The 5573-nt window shown below is 32.4% G+C and overlaps 1 pseudogene; it reads right to left on the reverse strand.

Moving 5' to 3' along the window:
• Positions 1 to 920: 920 nt before the first annotated feature.
• Positions 921 to 2536, reverse strand: LOC125814074 (probable LRR receptor-like serine/threonine-protein kinase At2g16250; annotated as a pseudogene).
• Between the last annotated feature and the right edge of the window lie 3037 nt (positions 2537 to 5573).

Here is a 5573-nt window from a genome sequence, read left to right on the forward strand (position 1 = left end):
TTATTCATTGAGCTTTCATAAATTCACAATCATATAGTTTGTGGGAAAAAAATCAAACTAATAGACTAATGCAAAAATATGACGAAAGTTTTCAATGAAACCCTCCTCACTTATTTTTGTTCAAGAAAACAGTAATTGTGCAGAGGTCAAACTTACATGTAATTATAAATACCTCGTTCTCGACAGACTCTGTGAAGAAGAGCTCCATCAATAACTTTGTGTGCCTGGAGTAAAAAGACTCGGGTTGGTTCATCTTGTCAAGGCGAAGCACTGTAAATTCAAATTTCTTTCTTATCGAATCAAAACAGTGGACAAACCAACACTGAACCATCTCCTAACTAAGATGATTACTATTAATTCAAACAATACGGATAACACGAATCAAATTGTTCTACATTCAGAAAGAACAAATGCAATAACTTTGAGAAGAGTATTTCAAAAACATGCTCATCTATAACTATAAAATTATCATTAATCTATAGCTATGATGCTTTTATCAAATATATTAACAAAGAAGAGTGAATGAAAAAAATTGACAGGAGATGAAAAAAAGAGTTAATTTTATTCATGCATAAAAATTATTAGATTGGGTGTTAACAAAATATTTGAAGGGATTTTTTAAAAAAATTCAAAAATAAGTCTAACTAAATAAGCTAAGAAAATAGATAGTTTTGTAACAACATCATTTGTTATATGATAATCAAAGGGAAACATTTCATCATCATGTTGTACATTGTCTATAATTGGAACAAGATAATGAAACCCTTGGATGAGGGCAAATTGATTCAAGGATAATGATCATATCATGTTGATAAGACCTCAATACCTCTTAAGTCCTAATCGTAAATACCTAAGGTCATTAAGGTTTGTTGATAAAGTACATATAAATTAATTAGACAAGCACACTCCATGAGTGCTTGTTAAAGAGAATGGTTGATCTTGTAACTAGAGAGATCTCCATTTGGCATATATTTGTATACCAGAAACTTTTCATTTTCACTCTCTAAACAATGTCCCAGAAAAGGGACTACTCTAGAATGAGAAACTTTGCTAAAGAAGTCCAATTCTAACAAGTACATGAACTCCACTTTTAAGGATTCCACAGAAAATATCACCTGAATTTCGTCCATGCTTAATAAGATTTACATCACTGAAATGACCGGTTGTTTGAAGGATCTGCTGGTAGTTAAATGCTATTCCTAAACTTGAAAATTTCAATGATGGTCCTGGAGGTGGGGGAGGACTTGCACTAGTAGGAATAAGCTCTACACCAGTGACCCTTTGATTCGTCGTGCCCATTTTGCAGCAACAAATCAACAACACTACAAAGAGTATCGCAGTAGCAATAAATCTGACAACCCTAAGAACAACAGCCGATATGATCATATTTTTATGAATCTTCTTTTCAGATTGAGGAATCGGAACCTCCATAGCATTAGGCATTCCAAAATTGTCAAATATCAATCCCCGCTCATCATAGAAAGTGTATCCCTTTGACTTTCCAATCTTTGTAGGCAATTTCTATTAAGGGTCACATTGCTTTGCCAGTACTGAGGAACTTTGCCTTGAAAATAGTTGTTTGATATATCAAGAAAATCGAATCTCCCAATTACAAGCGGTAGATTCCTATACAACATATTCCGAGAAAGATTCAAGAATTTCAACTGACATAAAAAGTTCCAATTATAGGAGGAATAGCCCCAGACAAAAAATTTGAAGACATATCAAGCAAAGTAATGTTCCCAAGAGACCCAAATGATTCAGGAATTGACCCACCAAGTGCATTGTGTGAAACATCAAGAACTGAAAGACTTAGCAATTGACTCAAACTTAAAGGCACCATTCCACTAAGACCATTATTAGATATGTATAAAACAGCTAAACTTCTCAAATTACCAATAGTTAAAGGAATAGCACCAGTTATTGAACATAAGCTAAGATCAAGAACATGTAGAGATGCAAGTCCAATAGAACCCAGAAGAGCAAAATTAGATGACTCCAACAGAGTCAAATTTTGAAGGGCATCAACCAAGAATTGAGGATTTTGATTCCCAGTTCGTGTTCGCTTAAAACCAGAAATGTTAATCCCAGTAACTCTACCATTATTGCAAAAAATACCTCTCCAATTTGAACAAGGGGAACACTTAATAGACAACTCTCTGGCTCTTAATCCTAAAGAAGATCTCAATTGAAGTAAAGCCAATCTATCTTCTTGCTGCTGGAATGTAGAATGAAAAAGCAAGAAAAGGAGGAAACTAAAGGTAACCCAATTGGTACCTCATTCTTGGTGAACCTTCATTGAAACTTGTGAAGGTTTGGGGTATACAAATATGAATACAAGTGAGGCAAAACCCCACTGCTTATCATTCAGTGTTGTACTGAATCAGAAGGTCTGGGGTTTGATTCTTGGTCTTGAAAAGTATACAAGTGCTATAATAGTTGGGTTACTCTTTTCTTTCAATTGATGGGTGATAGAGAAAATACTTAAAAATAGTGAAAAGGGGAGGGAGAAGTAGTTAAGCGTGAACCTCTCCATTTTTCTACTTTTATACAGTGTGTAAGCTTCCACTTCGATGGAGGTTGGATAAAAACAGAGGCGGTCAAAGAGAAAACATATAGCTTTCGCTTCATAATGCAATACAAAATCACTTTAGTGGCCTCTCTTTCCCACATCGGATATTCAAAAGGAAACATAATGGTTTAAAAGTAAAAGCAAAAGTACAGTTGTCACACTGGGGTGTGGAGCTGAGAATTGCACACGATTCCTGTCCCAACCCTAAACCGCTTCTTGTGCCAAACAAAATAAACACCAATGCCTACGCGTGTGGTAGTTCTCAGAGTTGAATTTCTCCGGGTAGGTTAGAAGGTAGTGGCCACTGACATACGCATGTGTTAGTTCTCAGAGTTGAATTTCTCCAGGTAGGTTAGAAGGTAGTGGCCACTGACATGAGTTGAATTTATCCGGGTAGGTTAGAAGGTAGTGGCCACTGACAAGGACATGTATTGTGGTCACTTTGGCCTCACTTGCCAGAATCCCCCCCCCCCCCATTGGTGGTAGGAATGGTATATGAATTTTCAAGTTCATTTTAAGGGTGTACATATGTTGATTTGATTTGGTTTTTTATTAAAAAAAAACCTAAATCAATTATGTCAGTTTATTAAATCTAAAAATCACATAAAGTCGGATATTTTGATTTCGGCCTTAGTCGGTTCTTTCGATTTTTTACAACTATACGGTGCTTGAAAAAGAGATCAAATATATTTTCACTTACCTGTGTGATAAGCTAAACTTAAAAAATATTCAATGAATATAAATCTTTGAAAAGATGATAAAATTCACATGAGTACAAATATTTTTTTTTGAAATATCAACGTTCAATATGTTAAATTAATAAGATTAAAGGCTACAATCAAATTGAATACAAAACGAAATATTTACAAAGTAAATTGTTAACTTCAAATTTGAAAAACTATAATCAATACCATTGTAACTTCTGATCTTAATACAAAATAAAATATTTACAAAATTTTACAAGCCCAAATTTGAAATAATATATATAAACATTGAAAACTAAAAATATATTAACAAAGTAGATTATAAATAATATTTTTTATCTATAAATAAAATAAAATAATATATTTATACTATGTCGGTTTGGTTTGGGTTTGATTTGACTTTTTTTCTTTGAAAACCAAACCTAACCAAGAGTGGTCGGGTTTTTTTCCAATGCCAAACCAACCAAACCAAACCACGAACCTTTTTTTCCAGTTTGATTTGGTTCGTCGGTTCGGTTTGACTTTACGGTTTGGCATGTACACCCCTAGTCCATTTAAGAGTAGGGCTTGTAAGCCCTGTCTATATAAGTCCTTGAGACTTGATTGGGGTCGGGCTGTGGTCAGCTTATGGGTCAAAACTATTTATTTAAGTGTAACTTACAGAAATTTTACTAGCATATGAACTAATTACTTAGATTCATACTATGTTGTAATAGTACGAATCTTATCAGATTATAGTGTATCTAGATACATGTATCTCGGGGTACGTGGACTCAAAATTAGGTGTAATTTGATCTAAATACACTCTATCCAAGTAGATTCACATGTATCTGGATACATTGATAAATCCCGCACCCTCGCCTCCTTCCCATCTCGCTCACTACTCTTTTATCTCGCTGTGTATTTGAGTTGTATCACACCAGATACATGTATCTCACGTATCAAGTATCATAGATACATGTTAATCACACTAAACTTTTTGCTAGTGTTATTGAAACACCACCATTGTTGCCATATTTTATTTAGGGAAATTTTTCAAAATGTAAATATTTTGACATTTAATAGGACTCCATAGCAGCACTTTCAATATTTATTTAAAATTTTAATATTTTAGTTTGTTATGTATCTGATTTATGTGTTTTTTATTTGTTTGATTTGCAAGAATATAATTATTTAATAACAAAAATGAGAAAATCAGGGGAGATAATATTTATAAAAAGGAACATATCACTAAAAATTCTCAATCACTTACAATTTCAAAGAAATTCCCTTTCTCATTCGATTGGATTAACAATTTCAAGCTCCATTTGAAAAATTGTTTGAAAATATATTTATATAAAATATAATAAATTGTTTTTATATAAATATATTTGCATACTAAGATTGTTCGGTTCGGCAATTTTTTTATTTTCTTTTATAAATTAAAAAGGTCATCTGAATTGTTTGGCACGGTACACTTGAACAAAAATCCACAATTTTATTAAATATTTATTTAATAAATCAGTTCGATACGGTTCGATTCGATTGTTTCGATAGTTTTTTCATATTCTTTTGACACCCCTACATACAATCATATATATCACACTTACCTATTACTTAAATGAGTACTTTTCTATTACTTCCTTTAATACATTTGCAAAATCAACCCCAAATGTTGTTTGATTTTATATGGTAATAACAATATAAATTACACAGTTCAACTACATATAACCAATGTCTTTGTACTAACATGGGTAGAACATGACATTTTTTCATGTACATATGCAAAAAGGATAAGATCCATATACTACCTTTAAATAATATTGATTTATTCTTACATCAAAACAAATAAAATCAACACTAATACATTCTAAAGTTTAAACAGACAATATCCAATAGTCTTACAATATATGCATAATTAGTTACTTCTATTATAATATATTAAGTGCATAAGACAATTCCATAATCAAACATTTTAGACAGAGATCAATAGTCTCTGCCTGAATATTCTTTTATCACCAATCACATATTTCTTGGAGTACTTCATAATGACTTGCTTTTGGACTTGCTACAATTATTCTAGAACCTTTTCAATTCTTCACAGAAATGAAGAACTCAAACAATGTTGAGGCAACACAGAACCTCTCTAGAACCCATGATTTCAAGAATTTTCCACACTTTATGACAAATACTATACATAGCCTTATTCATTTTGAAATTGTATCCTCTGTTATCCCTACAGGACCATGAACATAGATGTGTCAAGGAATATACAATTTAGTGCATTGGTAATTGTATCTTGGTAAAGACCCCAGCTA

Source organism: Solanum verrucosum, unplaced genomic scaffold (assembly GCF_900185275.1).
Source record: "Solanum verrucosum unplaced genomic scaffold, falcon-dt-bn FXZP01000271.1, whole genome shotgun sequence".
Taxonomy (NCBI): Eukaryota; Viridiplantae; Streptophyta; class Magnoliopsida; order Solanales; family Solanaceae; genus Solanum; species Solanum verrucosum.